The sequence below is a fragment of the Salarias fasciatus genome, chromosome 4 (assembly GCF_902148845.1).
Source record: "Salarias fasciatus chromosome 4, fSalaFa1.1, whole genome shotgun sequence".
Classification (NCBI taxonomy): Eukaryota; Metazoa; Chordata; class Actinopteri; order Blenniiformes; family Blenniidae; genus Salarias; species Salarias fasciatus.
The window spans coordinates 1,153,392-1,173,936 of NC_043748.1; the positions used below are offsets into that span (position 1 = coordinate 1,153,392).

General features: G+C 36.7%; 1 long non-coding RNA gene across 1 annotated transcript; it reads right to left on the reverse strand.

The window, feature by feature from the left end:
- Positions 1-16,737: 16,737 nt before the first annotated feature.
- On the reverse strand, positions 16,738-17,954 carry LOC115387592 (uncharacterized). The gene is made up of 3 exons (XR_003931399.1): positions 17,861-17,954; positions 17,689-17,761; positions 16,738-17,611 (listed from the first exon to the last, which is right to left on the reverse strand). It is a non-coding gene; the product is annotated as an uncharacterized LOC115387592 (long non-coding RNA).
- Between the last annotated feature and the right edge of the window lie 2,591 nt (positions 17,955-20,545).

Below are 20,545 nucleotides of genomic sequence, written 5' to 3' on the forward strand. Positions count from 1 at the left end.
GCAGAAAAAAAGTTGAAAAAGTTTGAAGAAGTTGAAAAAAGGTGAAAAAAAACTTGAAAAAGTTTGAAAAACTTAAAAGAAGCCATAAAAGCTGAAAAATTTTAAAATACCTTTAAAGTTGAAAAAGTGGAACAGAGCAGTAAACAGCAGTGGAGTCAGTGTCAGAGTAACGGAGGATCAATAGAGCTCCAGTCTGAATGGAAAAATCCAGACTAATCAAGCAGCAGCAGCACAACAGGTGTGTCTGTTGCTATGGAGACCAGCTGCACAGCAGCCATAACAGTGAATCAGCAGTTCTTATGGAGTGCGCATGGTTGAGAAAATGTCATTCCTCGAGAACCCAGAGGTGACATTGAAAAAGATTTTCACACAATCAGATTCAGAAGTCTTTCATGAATTTAATGGTGCAGGAATCATGTCTGTAGGATCATCCATTCAGCCACAGCGAGGGTGCGAACATGAGTGAAGTTTTGGATTTGAGCGAGAAAATTTCTCTCCAAAATGCATTGGAGTGGATGGGAGGAAATTCTGCACTCTCCTCAAACAAATGCAGCTGGAGAGAGAAGCGTTTGAGATATAGACAAAGTGACTTAATTGTACGGGTCACAACAAAAATGCCTATGTTTTGAGGGGTTATTGTGCAGATTAAGCCAGAAATGTGCCTGTTGGACGAGAAAAGAATTTTTTTTTTGGTTAAAATCGAGAGCTTCCCCCACTCTAACTGCCACTCTCCCACTCTAGCTTCTCCAATACACACCCATTGTAAACTCCAAATATGGCTGCCGGGGTCCCCGGCCGGGGCTTTCCTCTGCCCCGTTTCTGGACCGGAGCGGAGGCGGCTTGGATCCGGGCTCTGTGATGACCGCCGGCTGTCTGGGCTCTGAGGGCCTCTCTGGCCTGCTTCTGGCCTTCTCAGAGGTCAGAGGTCATATATACATGATCACTATCACCATCACTGTCATCATCATATTGACATGATCACGTTGATCTTTAATCACTCTTCACATACTGGGTTACCTTGTCTTCTTGTGGTGGTTAGACTAATGGTGATCTGTAGCAGAACTCTCTTGATGCACGCCCCGGCGCCGCTACTAGTTACTACTAGTTACTACTAGTTACGACTAGCTATATTCAAAAAAAAAAAAAAAAAAAAAAGGGTTTGTGGTGTCCTTGCATTTCCTTCCTCCCCTACACCTCCTTTTATTTTTGTGGCCTGGTCTGTTCACTAATATGGTTTGTAAAAAAAAAAAAAAAAAAAAAAAAAAAAAAAAAAAAATGTATGTATGGTTCTGTAATTTTCTGTGTTGGTTGTCGGCTGTTTTGGTGTTGTCTAGATTGGGGGTTTGGGATTGTTCTTGGTTGCGTGTGGTGCGTCGACAACACTGTTTTGTATTGTGACTTTGTACATAGGTTGTGCCCCCCTCCCTCCCCCCCCCCCCCCCCCCCTCCGTTCTCCCTCTCTTTATCTCTCTCTCTTTCTGTCTCTCGCTCTCTGAGCGTCTCCGTCCCGGTCCTGTCCTCAGCCATGCCGGATGCCAGCTTTAAATAAAGGCAGCAGCAGGAGGAGACTCAGTCTCGTCCTGCTGCTGATATTAAAATCTGTTCAGATAGTAAAAGGCTACAATCATACAATATTGCACACCCCAGCTGCCGAACAGGACAAGGGAAAAAAAAAACAAAAAAAAACCAAACAAATATGGCTGAAATTCTCTCCGTACTTGAAGGCTCACAGTTTAAATTTGGTAAAAGATCTGGACATGATATAACATACCTGAATAGAGGACAAAAATGCCTACATTTTGCAAGTAAAATGACTTGTCTACGTCAAAGTATGACAAAGTTGTAAGGGGTCAAAGTTGAAGGAGTTCAAAGGTCAGTTGAAGGGTTTTCCCATCCACTTCAATGTTAAAAATAATTTTAAAAAGTTGAAATATTTCAAAAAGTTGAACAAAGTTGAAAAAGTTTAAAAAGGTTGAAGAAAGGGTTTAAAAAGTTGAATATTTTAAAAGTTGAATGGTTAAAATCGGTTAAGATTTGAAGAAGTTATAAGGTTCCAAAGTTTGAAAAAATCTCCATCCGTTAACATGGGGCAAAAAGTTGCACAAAAGTTGAAATATTTCAAAAAGTTTAAAAGATATTAAAAAGTTAGAACATAGCCGGAATGTCCTTAAAAACTGCACAATTTGATATATGAATGGTTCAAATCGGACAAGATTTGAAGGAGGAGAAGCGTGCCAAAAAACGGCGAAAGAAGTCAGAAGAGGAATGTAATAGTGTGAATGCCTTCAGCATTCACACAATAACTAGAAAAATTTGCCGTTCCTGAAGAAACTGCAAGTGTGAATGCTGAGCTGAAAATGCTAAACTGTAATGCAGAAGAAGTTCAAGAAGAAAGGTTGAAAAGGAAGTTGACAAATTTTGACAAAGCTTGAAAACACTGCAAAGAGTTGAAAAAGGTTGATAAAGGTTGAAAACCGTTGAAAACACTGCAAAAAGTTTTAAAAAAAAACCTTGAAAAAGGTGAAAACGCTGCAAAAAGTTGAAAAAGGTTGAAAAGACTGCAAAAAGTTGAAAAAGGTTGAAAAAGTTTTAAAATACTGCAAAAAGTTGAAAAAGTTTTAAAAAAGGTTGAAAACACTCTAAAAAGTTGAAAAAGGTTGAAAAAGGTTGAACACACTTCAAAAAGTTGAAAAAGTTTGAAAAAGTTGGAAAACACTGTAAAAAGTTGAGAAAAGTTGAGAAAGGTTGAAAACGCTGCAAAAAGTTGAAAATCGTTGAAAAAGTACAAAAACGCTGCAAAAACTTGAAAAAAGTTGAAAAAGTTTGAAAACGCTGCAAAAAGTTGAAAATCATTGAAAAAGTTGAAAAACGCTGCAAAACCTTGAAAAAAGTTGAAAAGTTTGAAAACACTGCAAAAAGTTGAAAAAGGTTGAAAAGACTGCAAAAAGTTGAAAAAGGTTGAAAAAGTTTTAAAATACTGCAAAAAGTTGAAAAAGTTTTAAAAAAGGTTGAAAACACTCTAAAAAGTTGAAAAAGGTTGAAAAAGGTTGAATACACTTCAAAAAGTTGAAAAAGTTTGAAAAAGTTGGAAAACACAGTAAAAAGTTGAGAAAAGTTGAGAAAGGTTGAAAACGCTGCAAAAAGTTGAAAATCGTTGAAAAAGTTTGAAAACGCTGCAAAAACTTGAAAAAAGTTGAAAAAGTTTGAAAACGCTGCAAAAAGTTGAAAATCGTTGAAAAAGTTGACAAACGCTGCAAAACCTTGAAAAAAGTTGAAAAAGTTTGAAAACGCTGCAAAAAGTTGAAAAAAGTTGAAAAAGTTTGAAAACGCTGCAGAAAGTTGAAAATCGTTGAAATAGTTGAGAAATGCTGCAAAAAGTTGAAAAAGGTTGAAAAAGTTTGAAAACGTTGTAAAAAGTTGGAAAAACTTTAAGAAAGTTGAAGAAACAGCAGAGTCAGTGTCAGAGTAACAGAGGATCAATAGAGCTCCAGTCTGAATGGAAACATCCAGACTCATCAAGCAGCAGCAGCACAACAGGTGTGTCTGTTGCAATGGAGACCAGCTGCACAGCAGCCATGACAGTGAACCAGCAGTTCTTATGGAGTGCGCATGGTTGAGAAAATGTCATTCCTCGAGGACCCAGAGGTGACATTGAAAAAGATTTGTTCACAATCAGATTCAGAAGTCTTTCATGAATGTAATGGTGCAGGAATCATGTCTGTAGGATCATCCATTCAGCCACCGCGATGGTACGAACATGAGCGAAGTTTTGGATTTGAGTGAGAAAATCTCTCTCCAAAATGCATTGGAGCGGATGGGAGAAAATCCTGCGCTCTCCTCACAGAAATGCAGCTGAAGAGAGAACGGTTTGAGATAGAGACAAAATGACTCAATTGTACGGGTCACAACAAAAATGGCTACGTTTAGAGAGGTAATTGTGTAGATTGAGCCAGAAATGTGGCCAGGGGGACGAGAAAAGAATTATTTTTTCGGTTTAAATTCAGAGCCTCCCGCACTCTAAATTCCTTTCTCCCACTCTAGCTTTTCCAATACACACCCATTGTAAACTCCAAAAACGGCTGAAATGCTCTCCGTACTTGAAGGCTCACAGTTTAAATTTGGTAAAAGATCTGGACATGATATAACATACCTGAATAGAGGACAAAAATGCCTACATTTTGCAAGTAAAATGACGTGTCTACGTCAAAGTATGACAAAGTTGTAAGGGGTCAAAGTTGAAGGAGTTGAAAGGTCAGTTTAAGGGTTTTCCCATTGACTTCAATGTTAAAAATAATTTTAAAAAGTTGAAATATTTCAAAAAGTTGAACAAAGTTGAAAAAGTTTAAAAAGGTTGAAGAAAGGGTTTAAAAAGTTGAATATTTTAAAAGTTGAATAGTTAAAATCGGTTAAGATTTGAAGAAGTTATAAGGTTCCAAAGTTTGAAAAAATCTCCATCCATTAACATGGGGCATAAAGTTGCACAAAAGTTGAAATATTTCAAAAAGTTTAAGAGATATTAAAAAGTTAGAACATTGCCAGAATGTCCTTAAAAAGCTGCACAATTTGATATATGAATGGTTCAAATCGGACAAGATTTGAAGGAGTAGAAGCGTGTCAAAAAACGGCGGAAGAAGTCAGAATAATAATAATAATAATAATAAAGAAACAGGAAAATAAACGTGTGAATGCCTCAGGCATTCACACAATAAAGAAACAGGAAAATAAACGTGTGAATGCCTCAGGCATTCACACAATAAAGAAACAGGAAAATAAACGTGTGAATGCCTCAGGCATTCACACAATAATAAAGAAACAGGAAAATAAAGGTGTGAATGCCTCAGGCATTCACACAATAATAAAGCTTAGGAATGTAATAGTGTGAATGCCTTCAGCATTCACACAATAATAAAGAAAAGGAATGTAATAGTGTGAATGCCTTCAGCATTCACACAATAATAAAGCTTAGGAATGTAATAGTGTGAATGCCTTCAGCATTCACACAATTACATGCATGTTACAGTGTAATTGCATGCATTTTAAAGTGTACGCTTTAAATTGTAATTGCATGCACGTTACAGCGTAATTACATGCACATTATAGCATGATTACATGCATTTTAAAGTATACATTTTAAAGTGTAACTAGAAAAAATTTGCAGTTCCTGAAGAAACTGCAAGTGTGAATGCTGAGCTGAAAATGTTAAACTGTAATGCAGAAAAACTGAATAAGAAAAGGTGAAAAACCCTGAAATAAAGTTGAAAAAGGTTGAAAACACTGCAAAAAGTTGAAAAAGGTTGAAAACACTGCAAAAAGTTGAAAAATGTTGAAAAAGGTTCAAGACACTGCAAAAAGTTGAAAAGGGTTGAAAAAAGTTGAAAAAGGTTGAAAAAGTTTGAAAACACTACAAAAAGTTGAAAAAGTTTGAAAAAGTTTGAAAACACTACAAAAAGTTGAAAAAGTTTGAAAAAGGTTGAAAACACTGCAAAAAGTTGAATAATGTTGAAAAAGGCTGAAAACACTGCAAAAAGTTGAAAAAGGTTGAAGAAGGTTGAAAACACTGTAAAAAAGTTGAAAAATGTTAAAAAAAGGTTGAAAGCGCTGCAAAAAGTTGAAAAATCTTGAAAAAGGCTGAAAACACTGCAAAAAGTTAAAAAAGTTGAAAAAAAGTTGAAAAAGTTTAAAAAAGGTTGAAAACTGCAAAAAAACTTGAAAATGTTGAAAAAGGTTGAAAACACTGCAAAAAGTTGAAAAATGTTGAAAAAGGTTGAAAACACTGCAAAAAGTTGAAAAAGTTTGAAAAAGGTTGAAAACACTGCAAAAAGTTGAATAATGTTGAAAAAGGCTGAAAACACTGCAAAAAGTTGATAAAGGTTGAAAAAGGTTGAAAACACTGCAAAAAGTTGAAAAATGTTAAAAAAAGGTTGAAAGCGCTGCAAAAAGTTGAAAAAAAGTTGAAAAAGTTTAAAAAAGGTTGAAAAATGTTGAAAACACTGCAAAAAGTTGAAAAGGGTTGAAAAACGTTGAAAAAGGTTGAAAAATTTTGAAAAAGGTTGAAAACTCTGCAAAAACTTAAAAAAGTTGACAGAGGTAGAAGGAGCAGGAGAGTCAGTGTCAGAGTAACAGAGGATCAAAAGAGCTCCAGTCTTAATGGAAAAATCCAGACTAATCAAGCAGCAGCAGCACAACAGGTGTGTCTGTTGCAATGGAGACCAGCTGCACAGCAGCCATGACAGTGAATCAGCACTTTTTAATGGAGTGCGCATGGTTGAAGAAATGGCATTTCTCGGGGACCAAGATGTGAAATTGAAAAAGATTTTCACACAGTCAGATTCAGAAGCCTTTCATGAATTTAATGGTGCAGGAATCATGTCTGTAGGATCATCCATTCAGCCATACCAATTGTGCGAACACGAGTGAAGTTTTGGATTCAGGCGTCTCCAAAATGCATTGGAGCGGATGGGAGAAAATTCTGCACTCTCCTCAAACAAATGCCTCTGGAGAGAGAACCGTTTGAGATAGAGACATAGTGACTCAATTGTACGGGTCACAAGAGAAATTCCTACGTTTAGAGGGGTTATTGTGCAGATTGAGCCAGAAATGTGGCCGTACGGACGAGAAAATAATTTTTTTTTTGGTTAAAATTCAGAGCCTCCAGCACTCTAAATTTGATTCTCCCACTCTAGCTTTTCCAATACACACCCATTATAAACTTCAGAAACGGCTAAAATTCTGTCTGTACTTGAAGGCTCACAGTTTAAATTTGGTAAAAGATCTTGAGATGATACTACATACCTGAATAGAGGACAAAAATGCCTACGTTTTAAAAGTAAAATGACGTGTCTATGTGAAAGTATGACAAAGTAGTAAGGGTTCAAAGTTGAAGGAGTTGAAAGGTCAGTTGAAGGGTTTTCCCATCCACTTCAATGTTAAAAATAATTTTAAAAAGTTGAAATATTTCAAAAAGTTGAACAAAGTTGAAAAAGTTGAAAAAGGTTGACGAAAGGGTTTAAAAAGTTGAATATTTCAAAAGTTGAATGGTTAAAATCGGTTAAGATTTGAAGAAGTTATAAGATTCCAAAGTTTGAAAAAATCTCCATCCATTAACATGGGGCAAAAAGTTGCACAAAAGTTGAAATATTTCAAAAAGTTTAAAAGATATTAAAAAGCTAGAACATAGCACCCATGTCCTTAAAAAGCTGCACAATTTGATATCTGAATGGTTCAAATCGGACAAAATTTGGAGGAGTAGTTAAGCGTCAAAAAATGGGGGAAGAAGTCAGAAGTCGGAAGAAGAACTAGAAAAAATTTGCAGTTCCTGAAGAAACTGCAAGTGTGAATGCTGAGCTGAAAATGTTAAACTGTAATGCAGAAAAACTGAATAAGAAAAGGCGAAAAACCCTGAAATAAAGTTGAAAAAGGTTGAAAAACTTTGAAAACACGGCAAAAAGTCGAAAAAGGTTGAAAAAGGTTGAAAAACACTGCAAAAAGTTGAAAAAGGTTGAAAACACTGAAAAAAGTTGAAAAATGTTGAAAAAGGTTCAAAACACTGCAAAAAGTTGAAAAGGGTTGAAAAAGGTTGAAAACACTGCAAAAAGTTGAAAAATGTTGAAAAACGCTGAAAATACTGCAAAAAGTTTAAAAAAGGTTGAAAACACTGCAAAAAAAACTTGAAAATGTTGAAAAAGGTTGAAAACACTGCAAAAAGTTGAAAAAGGTTTAAAAAGGTTGAAAACACTGCAAAAAGTTGAAAAATGTTAAAAAAGGTTGAAAGCGCTGCACAAAGTTGAAAAATGTTGAAAAAAAGTTGAAAAAGTTTAAAAAAGGTTGAAAACACTGCAAAAAAACTTGAAAATGTTGAAAAAGGTTGAAAACACTGCAAAAAGTTGAAAAGGGTTGAAAAAAGTTGAAAAAGGTTGAAAAATTTTGAAAAAGTTTGAAAAAGTTTAAAAACACTGCAAAAAGTTGAAAAAGGTTAAAAAAAAGTTGAAAAGGTTGAAAAAGTTTGAAAACACCGCAAAAAGTTGAAAACGGTTGAAGAAAGTTGAAAAAGTTTGAAAAAGTTTGAAAACACTGCAAAAAGTTGAGAAAGGTTGAAAAAGGTTGAAAACACTGCAAAAAGTTGAAAAAGTTTGAAAAAGGTTAAAAACTCTGCAAAAAGTTGAAAAGGTTTCAAAAAGTTTGGAAACACTGCAAAAAGTTATCAAGGGTTTAAAAAGGTTGAAAACACTGCAAAAACTTAAAACAGTTGATAGAGGTAGAAGGAGCAGTGGAGTCAGTGTCAGAGTAACAGAGGATCAATAGAGCTCCAGTCTTAATGGAAAAATCCAGACTAATCAAGCAGCACCAGCACAACAGGTGTGTCTGCTGCAATGGAGACCAGCTGCACAGCAGCCATGACAGTGAATCAGCACTTTTTAATGGAGTGCGCATGGTTGAAGAAATGGCATTTCTCAGGGACCGAAAGGCGAAATTGAAAAAGATTTTCACACAGTCAGATTCAGAAGCCTTTCATGAATTTAATGGTGCAGGAATCATGTCTGTAGGATCATCCATTCAGCCACAGCGATTGTGCGAACACGAGTGAAGTTTTGGATTCAGGCGTCTCGAAAATGCATTGGAGCGGATGGGAGAAAATTCTGCACTCTCCTCAAACAAATGCCTCTGGAGAGAGAACTGTTTGAGATAGAGACAAAGTGACTCAATTTTACGGGTCACAAGAAAAAATCCTACGTTTTGAGGGGTTATTGTGCAGATTGAGCCAGAAATGTGGCCGTACGGACGAGAAAAGAATTTTTTTTTTGGTTAAAATTCAGAGCCTCCCGCACTCTAAATTTGATTCTCCCACTCTAGCTTTTCCAATACACACCCATTGTAATCTCCAAAAACGGCTGAAATTCTGTCCGTACTTGAAGGCTCACAGTTTAAATTTGGTAAAAGATCTTGAAATGATATTACATACCTGAATAGAGGACAAAAATGCCTACGTTTTAAAAGTTAAATGACTTGTCTACGTCAAAGTATGACAAAGTTTTAAGGGTTCAAAGTTGAAGGAGTTGAACGGTCAGTTGAAGGGTTTTCCCATCCACTTCAATGTTAAAAATAATTTTAAAAAGTTGAAATATTTCAAAAAGTTGAACAAAGTTTAAAAAGTTTAAAAAGGTTTAAGAAAGGGTTTAAAAAGTTGAATAGTTTAAAAGTTTAATGGTTAAAATCGGTTAAGATTTGAAGAAGTTATAAGGTTCCAAAGTTTGAAAAAATCTCCATCCGTTAACATGGGGCAAAAAGTTGCACAAAAGTTGAAATATTTCAAAAAGTTTAAAAGGTTTTAAAAAGCTAGAACATAGCACCCATGTCCTTAAAAAGCTGAACATTTTGATACTTGAATGGTTCAAATCGGACAAAATTTGTAGAAGGAGTTAAGCGTCAAAAAACGACGGAAGAATACAGAAAAATAACTAGAAAAAATTTGCAGTTCCTGAAGAAACTGCAAGTGTGAATGCTGAGCTGAAAATGTTAAACTGTAATGCAGAAAAACTGAATAAGAAAAGGTGAAAAACCCTGAAATAAAGTTGAAAAAGGTTGAAAAACTTTGAAAACACGGCAAAAAGTCGAAAAGGGTTAAAAAAGGTTGAAAACACTGCAAAAAGTTGAAAAAGGTTGAAAACATTGCAAAAAGTTGAAAAAAGCTGAAAAAGCTTCAAAACACTGCAAAAAGTTGAAAAAGTTTAAAAAAAAAAAGGTTGAAAACACTCCAAAAAAACCTTGAAAATGTTAAAAAAAGGTTGAAAACACTGCAAAAAGTTGTAAAAGGTTGAAAAAGGTTGAAAACACTGCAAAAAATAAAAAAATGTTGAAAAAGGTTGAAAGCGCTGCAAAAAGTTCAAAAATGTTGAAAAAGGCTGAAAACACTGCAAAAAGTTGAAAAATGTTGAAAAAGGCTGAAAACACTGCAAAAAGTTGAAAAAGGTTGAATGAGGTTGAAAAATGTTGAAAACACTGCAAAAAGTTGAAAAAGTTTTAAAAAAGTTAAAAAAGTTTGAAAAAGTTTGAAAACACTGCAAAAAGTTGAAAAAGGTTAAAAAAAAGTTGAAAAGGGTTGAAAAAAGTTGAAAAGGGTTGAAAAAAGTTGAAAAAGTTTGAAAAAGGTTAAACACTGCAAAAAGTTGAAAAATGTTGAAAACACTGCAAAAAGTTGAAAAGGGTTGAAAAAAGTTGAAAAAGTTTGAAAAAGGTTGAAAACACTGCAAAAAGTTGAAAAATGTTGAAAAAGGTTGAAAACACTGCAAAAAGTTGAAAAAGGTTGAGAAATGTTGAAAAAGTTTGAAAAAGGTTGAAAACACTGCAAAAAGTTGAAAAATGTTGAAAAAGGTTGAAAACACTGCAAAAAGTTGAAAAGGGTTTAAAAAAAGTTGAAAAAGGTTGAAAAAGTTTGAAAACGCTGCAAAAAGTTGAAAAAGGTTGAAAAAGTTTGAAAACGCTGTAAAAAGCTGAAAAAGGTTGAAAAAGTTTGAAAAGACTGCAAAAAGTTGAAAAAAGTTGAAAAATGTTGAAAACACTACAAAAAGTCGAAAAAAGGTGAAAACACTGCCAAGAGTTGAAAAAATTAAACACAGTTGAAGAAACTGACACATTTTCAAAAACTTAAAATTGACAAAGGAGGAGAGAGCAGTAAACAGCAGTGGAGTCAGTGTCAGAGTAACAGAGGATCAATAGAGCTCCAGTCTTAATGGAAAAATCCAGACTAATCAAGCAGCAGCAGCACAACAGGTGTGTCTGTTGCAATGGAGACCAGCTGCACAGCAGCCATGACAGTGAATCAGCACTTTTTAATGGAGTGCGCATGGTTGAAGAAATGGCATTTCTCGGGGACCGAAAGACGAAATTGAAAAAGATTTTCACACAGTCAGATTCAGAAGCCTTTCATGAATTTAATGGTGCAGGAATCATGTCTGTAGGATCATCTATTCAGCCACGGTGATTGTGCGAACACGAGTGAAGTTTTGGATTCAGGCGTCTCCAAAATGCATTGGAGCGGATGGGAGAAAATTCTGCACTCTCCTCAAACAAATGCCTCTGGAGAGAGAACGGTTTGAGATAGAGACAAAGTGAATCAATTTTACGGGTCACAAGAAAAAATCCTACGTTTTGAGGGGTTATTGTGCAGATTGATCCAGAAATGTGGCCGTACGGATGAGAAAAGAATTTTTTTTTGGGTTAAAATTCAGAGCCTCCCGCACTCTAACTGCCACTCTCCCACTCTGGCTTTTCCAATACACACCCATTGTAAACTCCAAAAACGGCTGAAATTCTCTCCGTACTTGAAGGCTCACAGCTGAAATTTGGTGAAAGATCGTGCAATGACATTACATACCTGAATAGAGGACAAAAATGCCTACATTTTAAAAGTTAAATGACTTTTCTATGTGAAAGTATGACAAAGTTTTAAGGGTTCAAAGTTGAAGGAGTTGAAAGGTCAGTTGAAGAGGTTTTCCATCCACTTCAATGTTAAAAATAATTTTAAAAAGTTGAAATATTTCAAAAAGTTGAACAAAGTTGAAAAAGTTTAAAAAGGTTTAAGAAAGGGTTTAAAAAGTTGAATAGTTTAAAAGTTGAATGGTTAAAATCGGTTAAGATTTGAAGGAGTTAAAGGGTTATAAAGTTTGAAAAAATCTCCATCCGTTAACATGGGGCAAAAAGTTGCACAAAAGTTGAAATATTTTAAAAAGTTTAAAAGGTTTTAAAAAGCTAGAACATAGCACCCATGTCCTTAAAAAGCTGAACATTTTGATACTTGAATGGTTCAAATCGGACAAAAACTGTAAGAGGAGTTAAGCGTCAAAAAACGGCGGAAGAATACAGAAGAATAATAAAGAGAAACAGGAAAATAAAGGTGTGAATGCCTTCAGCATTCACACAATAAACAGGAAAACAAAGGTGTGAATGCCTTCAGCATTCACACAACTAGAAAAAAATTTGCAGTTCCTGAAGAAACTGCAAGTGTGAATGCTGAGCTGAAAATGTTAAACTGTAATGCAGAAAAACTGAATAAGAAAAGGTGAAAAACCCTGAAATAAAGTTGAAAAAGGTTGGAAAAGGTAGAAAAACACTGCAAAAAGTTGAAAAAGGTTGAAAACGTTGCAAAAAGTTGAAAAATGTTGAAAAAGGTTCAAAACACTGCAAAAAGTTGAAAAGGGTTGAAAAAAGTTGAAAAAGGTTGAAAAAGTTTGAAAACACTGCAAAAAGTTGAAAAACTTTTAAAAAGGTTGAAAACACTGCAAAAAGTTGAAAAATGTTGAAAAAGGTTGAAAACACTGTAAAAAGTTGAAAAAGTTTAGAAAAGGTTGAAAACACTGCAAAAAGTTGAAAAAGTTTGAAAAAAGTTGAAAATGTTGAAAACACTGTAAAAAGTTGAAAAAGTTTAAAAAAGGTTGAAAACACTGCAAAAAGTTGAAGAAGTTTGAAAAAAGTTGAAAAAGGTTGAAAGCGCTGCAAAAAGTTGAAAACTGTTGAAAAAGGCTGAAAACACTGCAAAAAGTTGAAAAAGGTTGAATGAGGTTGAAAAATTTTGAAAACACTGCAAAAAGTTGAAAAAGTTGAAAAAAAGTTGAAAAACATTAAAAACACCCCAAAAAGTTGAAAAAAGTTTAAAAAAAAGTTAAAAAGGTTAAAAAAGTTTGAAAAAGTTTGAAAACACTGCAAAAAGTTGAAAAAGGTTGAAAAAAGTTGAAAAAGGTTGAAAACACTGCAAAAAGTTAAAAAAGTTTGAAAAAAGTTGAAAACACTGCAAAAACTTAAAAAAGGTGATAGAGGTAAAAGGAGCAGTGGAGTCAGTGTCAGAGTAACAGAGGATCAATAGAGCTCCAGTCTTAATGGAAAAATCCAGACTAATCAAGCAGCAGTCAGCACAACAGGTGTGTCTGTTGCTATGGAGACCAGCTGCACAGCAGCCATGACAGTGAATCAGCACTTTTTAATGGAGTGCGCATGGTTGAAGAAATGGCATTTCTCGGGGACCGAAAGGTGAAATTGAAAAAGATTTTCACACAGTCAGATTCAGAAGCCTTTCATGAATGTAATGGTGCAGGAATCATGTCTGTAGGATGTTCCATTCAGCCACGGCGATTGTGCGAACACGAGTGAAGTTTTGGATTCAGGCGTCTCAAAAATGCATTGGAGCGGATGGGAGAAAATTCTGCACTCTCCTCAAACAAATGCCTCTGGAGAGAGAACCGTTTGAGATAGAGACAAAGTGAATCAATTTTACGGGTCACAAGAAAAAATCCTACGTTTTGAGGGGTTATTGTGCAGATTGATCCAGAAATGTGGCCGTACGGACGAGAAAATAATTTTTTTTTTGGTTAAAATTCAGAGCCTCCCGCACTCTAAATTCGAATCTCCCACTCTAGCTTTTCCAATACACACCCATTGTAAACTCCAAAAACGGCTGAAATTCTCTCCGTACTTGAAGGCTCACAGTTTAAATTTGGTGAAAGATCGTGCAATCACATTACATACCTGAATAGAGGACAAAAATGCCTACGTTTTAAAAGTTAAATGACTGTTCAATGTGAAAGTATGACAAAGTTTTAAGGGTTCAAAGTTGAAGGAGTTGAAAGGTCAGTTGAAGGGGTTTTCCATCCACTTCAATGTTAAAAATAATTTTAAAAAGTTGAAATATTTCAAAAAGTTTAAAAAAGTTAAAAAAGTTTAAAAGGTTGAAGAAAGGGTTTAAAAAGTTGAATAGTTTAAAAGTTGAATGGTTAAAATCGGTTAAGATTTGAAGGAGTTAAAGGGTTTCAAAGTTTGAAAAAATCTCCATCCGTTAACATGGGGCAAAAAGTTGCACAAAAGTTGAAATATTTCAAAAAGTTTAAAAGGTTTTAAAAAGCTAGAACATAGCACCGATGTCCTTAAAAAGCTGAACATTTTGATACTTGAATGGTTCAAATCGGACAAAAACTGTAAGAGGAGTTAAGGGTCAAAAAACGGCGGAAGAAGTCAGAAGAATAATAATAAAGAAACAGGAAAATAAAGGTGTGAATGCCTTCAGCATTCACACAACTAGAAAAAATTTGCAGTTCCTGAAGAAACTGCAAGTGTGAATGCTGAGCTGAAAATGTTAAACTGTAATGCAGAAAAACTGAAAAAGAAAAGGTGAAAAACCCTGAAATAAAGTTGAAAAAGGTTGAAAAACTTTGAAAACACGGCAAAAAGTCGAAAAGGGTTAAAAAAGGTTGAAAACACTGCAAAAAGTTGAAAAAGGTTGAAAACATTGCAAAAAGTTGAAAAATGTTGAAAAAGGCTGAAAACACTGCAAAAAGTTGAAAAAGGTTGAATGAGGTTGAAAAATGTTGAAAACACTGCAAAAAGTTGAAAAAGCTTAAAAAAAAGCTGAAAAGGTTGAAAAAGTTTTAAAACGCTGTAAAAAGCTGAAAAAGGTTGAAAAAGTTTGAAAACACTGCAAAAAGTTGAAAATGATTGAAAAGACTGCAAAAAGTTGAAAAAAGTTGAAAAATGTTGAAAACGCTGCAAATAGGTAAAAAAGGTTGAAAAAGGTTGAAAAAGTTTTAAAACACTACAAATAGTCGAAAAAAGCTGAAAACATGAGGTTGAAAAATGTTGAAAACACTGCAAAAAGTTGAAAAGGGTTGAAAAAGGTTGAAAACACTGCAAAAGGTTGAAAAAGATAGAAAATGCTGCAAAATGTTGAAAAAGGTTGAAAAAGGTAGAAGGAGCAGTGGAGTCAGTGTCAGAGTAACAGAGGATCAATAGAGCTCCAGTCTGAATGGAAAAATCCAGACTAATCAAGCAGCAGCAGCACAACAGGTGTGCCTGTTGCTATGGAGACCAGCTGCACAGCAGCCATGACAGTGAATCAGCACTTTTTAATGGAGTGCGCATGGTTGAAGAAATGGCATTTCTCGGGGACCAAGATGTGAAATTGAAAAAGATTTTCACACAGTCAGATTCAGAAGCCTTTCATGAATTTAATGGTGCAGGAATCATGTCTGTAGGATCATCCATTCAGCCACGGCGATTGTGCGAACACGAGTGAAATTTTGGATTCAGGCGTCTCCAAAATGCATTGGAGCGGATGGGAGAAAATTCTGCACTCTCCTCAAACAAATGCCTCTGGAGAGAGAACCGTTTGAGATAGAGACAAAGTGACTCAATTGTACAGGTCACAAGAAAAATTCCTACGTTTAGAGGGGTTATTGTGCAGATTGAGCCAGAAATGTGGCCAGGAGGACGAGAAAATAACTGTTTTTTTGGTTAAAATTCAGAGCCTCCCGCACTCTAAATTTGATTCTCCCCCTCTAGCTTTTCCAATACACACCCATTATAAACTTCAAAAATGGCTGAAATTCTCTCCATACTTGAAGGCTCACAGTTTAAATTTGGTAAAAGATCTTGCAATGATATTACATACCTGAATAGAGGACAAAAATGCCTACGTTTTAAAAGTAAAATGACGTGTCTACGTTAAAGTATGACAAAGTTTTAAGGGGTCAAAGTTGAAGGAGTTGAAAGGTCAGTTGAAGAGTTTTCCCATCCACTTCAATGTTAAAAATAATTTTAAAAAGTTGAAATATTTCAAAAAGTTGAACAAAGTTGAAAAAGTTCAAAAAGGTTGAAGAAAGGGTTTAAAAAGTTGAATATTTTAAAAGTTGAATGGTTAAAATCGGTTGAGATTTGAAGAAGTTATAAGGTTCCAAAGTTTGAAAAAATCTCCATCCGTTAACATGGGGCAAAAAGTTGCACAAAAGTTGAAATATTTCAAAAAGTTTAAAAGATTTTAAAAAGCTAGAACATAGCACCCATGTCCTTAAAAAGCTGCACAATTTGATATATGAATGGTTCAAATCGGACAAAATTTGGAGGAGTAGTTAAGCGTCAAAAAATGGGGGAAGAAGTCAGAAGTCGGAAGAAGAACTAGAAAAAATTTGCAGTTCCTGAAGAAACTGCAAGTGTGAATGCTGAGCTGAAAATGTTAAACTGTAATGCAGAAAAAGTTCAAGAAGAAAGGTTGAAAAAGTTTTGAAAATAATTGAAAAAGGTTGAAAAAGTATGAAAACGCTGCAAAAAGTTGAAAAAGGTTGAAAAAGTTTGAAAACACTGCAAAAAGTTGAAAAGAGTTCAAAAAGGTTGGACAAGTTTGTAAACGCTGCAAAAAGTTGAAAAACTTTGAGAAAGGTTGAAAAAAATGGAAAAAACCTGAAAAAAGTTGAGGAAATCTTAAAAAACCTGATAAAGTGAAAAAACCTGAAGGTTGTAAAACTTGCAAAAGGTTGAAAAAGTTGACAAAGTTAGAAAGACCTAAAAAACAGTTTAAAAAAAGTAAAAAAAAAAAAAAAACTTAAAAAGGTTTAGAAATACTTAAGTTGGAAAAGATTAAAAAATCTGAAAAAAAAGCTGAAACAAAGCTGAAAAAATGATAGTTATCAAATTTTGAAAAAGCTGAAAGTTAGAAAGACATGAAAAACGCTGAAAAAGGTTGAACATTTTTCAAAAAAACCTAAAAAAGTGTTAAAGTTGAAAAACTGAAAAAGTTTACAAAAGTATAAAAGTTTGATGCTGTGGAGGTTAAAGAAGCATCATAAAGTTATGTCTTAAAAGTTTGAATGTTAAATATTTAATCAAAGTTAAACTGATTTAAAAGTAGTTTCATATAATGTCTTGTTAAAACAGAGTTAAAGCCTGAATAATTTTGGATACGCCTAAAAAAAGGCAGCAATGTTGAAGTAAAAGACACATTTTATTAACTGTTCAACAAGATCAAAACTTAAACATTTACAACAGAAAATAGAATATATTTAGTGTTAACCAGCGCTCAGTCTGACATTGCAATGAATAAAAGAACAAAATTGTGTCCATTTGTCTTGTTTTAAGAGACAAAAAACAGAACTGAAACCCAACAGATCCACATGAGCAAGCATCAGCGACTGTGGAAAGGAAAAACTCCCTGTTAACAGGAAGAAACCTTTGCAGAACCAGGCTCAGAGGTGGCGGCTTTCTGCTATTCCGGTTGGGCTTCAGGGACAAAGAAGAACATGCAGTAGAGGCTCGTCGTACCTCCCAGATCAAACAGTCAGGACAGCTTTCCTCTTCTGAGTCCTTCAAGAGTCAGACTTTTTTCACACAATTTTACTGAGCAGACGCTTTTGTCCAAAGCGACGTACAACAGTGGGGGCAATTCAGGGTTCAGTGTCTTCCCCAAGGACACTTCGACATGCAGACAGTGGGAGACAGGAATTGAACTCACAACCTCCAGACTGAGTTCCAAAATGTCCAGCAGCTCAGACCAGCCGTTTCCTCCAGATGAAGCTTGTTCTGTCCTTGGCTGGACGGCTGCTGCTCTCACAGTTCTTGTCCATGTTGTGGGAGAGGCAGAGAGAACAGGAGACCCAGACGGAACCCTGCTGTGTGGTTGAGTTTGTCATGATGGAGGAAACAGGAATCAGTCCTCCTCTTCATCAGCGCTGCAGAGTCCCGTCACTTTGATGAGGAGAGACTTGCAGCAGCAGCAGCAGCAGCAGCAGCTCCACAGTGAGGCCGTCAGCATGGAGGCTCCTCTGAGGTGAAGGTGGAGGGCAGAGGGAAACACTCCATCCTGCTGACAGAAGGTGGATGTTAGTGGGAGAACAAGACACATTCAGAGGTTCCAGCTTCAACAAGTCCATGAAATACCTCGAGACGCTGCAGTGCAGGCCCACGTCAGGACTGGAGTTGAAGTTTGTTCCTCTTGGTTCAGTCAGAGTGTCTGCAGACAACAAGGCAGGACAGACAGAGGACAGATGAGTGAGGATTCATGAGACATGTGGGAACAATCTCACTGCATGTTTCAATACTGGTGAAGTACCTGCAGCTCTGCTGAGAGGACACATGGGGACTGACTGGAGGACCTCTGGTCTGGACACGATGCAGCTGAGATGATCCCAACAGTGTCCTCAGAGCAGCGGAACGTCTTCTGCTCTCAATGCAGAATCAGGGCCGGCAGGCGCCGTCTCGTCTCACATGTGTCTCTCATGTCCAGCACTGATGACTGCTTTATGGCTGATGGACATGCTGGGACTAAAGACACTGATGCTCTGCAGGACCTGACAGGTGAATCTGACAGGCACTCTTGGAGACGGCTCAGACAGGTGACTCAGAGGACCCCACAGTTGACAGTCTGGAGGTCGTCCAGCTCCAGTCCTCAAAGGGGACTGAAGAAGGATTCAAACTACTGGGTAGGTGTCAGTTACACCACAGAGCATGTGACTGAATGAAGCTCTGACCCAGAAGAGTGTTGTGGCCTGTGCATTCACCAACCCTGACCCAGACCCACCCAGATGATGAATGCACAGGCCAATAGTCTTTTAGTCATTTGCATATTAGATATATCTATAATCAATTAGGGAGGGATATCAATGCAATAATCACTTAAACATGATTACAGGATTATTTTAGACATTTACAGATTAGATTTACATGATGTCAATTAGAAAGTGGGGATCTCAATTCATTAATCAATTTTTTAAAAATTATTAAAGAACATTGTTGCCTCAATTATGGATGATCAAACATGACAGTGAAAAATCAGAAATCTGTTATTCACACTGCAGGAATTCAATTCAATGATCACTTCAAGAAGAGCATGATGGCTTTCACATACCTTACCTCATTCATATGCTGTCAAACATGATTGAAACAATAAAAAAGGTTATGCATGATTCAGTTCTATTAACAAAGGCCTTACCTCAACAGGCACCTACAGTCTTAATGGAAAATGATAAATGATTAGAAGACTGATCAGGTTATTGAATGAAATTAAGAAAAAGGACATCCGAAGTCTTTCTCTGCTTCACACGTTGCTGAAAGTTAGGACGCAGTAAACAGGGTCATGGTAGCTGTGATATGATCTCAGGACACCAGACTGGACACAGTGGTCGGGCTGTGAAATGAAAATCAGGTCCAGCAGTGTGTTCTTCTCTGTGGTGGAAGCAGTGATGAGTTGAGCATAACCTCTGGTCTGAAACAGCTCCAGAATGGGCTTCTTGGCTGTGGATGAAAGGTTTTCATTAAAGTCTCCACAGACAATGATGGGCTGACAGTCGAGAATCTCCAGAGAGTCCAGAAGGCTGCTGAGATTAGCCAGGAAAGAAGTCACGTCATAGTTAGGAGGTCTGTACACTGCTGCGATGATAGCACTCACTGGAGCATCAACCTTCAAGGCCACAAACTCAAGATCAGTGACATTCAGCAGATACTGCTTCTCTCGAGCTTGGATGTGGTTTCTCACATAGATGGCTACTCCTCCACCACCTCTGCTGGCAATCTGAGGGAAGTTGCTGTAGGACAGGTGTCTGTTACGTCTGAACAGGTTGTAGCCCTGTAACTGAAGACTGTCTGCAACAAAGGAGCCCTGCAAATGGGTTTCAGTGAGACACAAGATGTCAGCCAAACACATTTCATGGTGGCTCTTGATGTCATTGATGTGAGCCGGTAATCCCTCAGTGTTATGGTGGATGATGGTCAGGGTATCAGGTCTGCTCAGGGTTTCTCTCATCTGTAGTAGAGGCATCATCTCAGCTGGACTGGCTTGTCTCATGCTCTCCAGTGCTGCAGTGATCTGTTGACTGGCGTAGAACTTACTCTCATTCATGTCTACAATGAAGAGTCCACCGAGGGAAGTGACTCTGCTCACAGCAACATAAGCCATCCCAGGTTCAAAGATGTTCTTCAGTGACACCACAGCAGACTGCATACTCATTCCCTGGACCTTGTGGATGGTACATGCAAAAGCCAGCTTGATGGGGAACTGTCTGCGCACCACACCTTTCTGCTTCAGGTTGTCTTCCTCTCTCTGAATATAAACCACATCATCATTTTGTTCTGAAGACACATGGCTGTCCATTCGGAGACCCAGCTTAGTGACATGATCATTTTCTGAGATGCACCGCACCAGAGTGCCAAAACTTCCATTGACAAGACCACTTTGTACATCAATGTTTCTGGTCAGCATGACTCGAACGCCCTCAGCAACCTGCAGAGAGTCTGGTAGCTCATTTCTGCCTCCTTTCACTGGTGTTTGTTTCCGTGTCATTCTGCCAGTCTGAGGATCTTTCTCGAAGTCATCTGCATCAACTGTGATTATGTTGTCAAACAGTTCAGCCAGCCTTGCAGAGTTGTGTGCATCCACCTGCTTGTTAGTAGCATAGATGTGCAGGACATCAGTTGGACAAAGAGCTGGTTCTGTTACAGTCTGATAAATCAAAGCTCGGTCAGCTTCAGACAACTCAGCAGACTTGTCTTTGACTCGGATCCTGTTCAGCATCTCTGCAAAAGCAACGTCATCTTTCTGCCGCATGATCTCAGTCAGAGTGATCATCTGGAAGTGCTCGTGCCACAAGTCGATTTCAGAGGGGTCAAACACACACAGAGGAGTGGAATGCCTCACTGGAGGTAGTTGATAAAAATCTCCAACAGCAATGACAGAAACTCCTCCAAAAGGTCTCTGACTGCCTTTGATCTGCTTTAGTCGAGCATCAACGTAGACAAACAA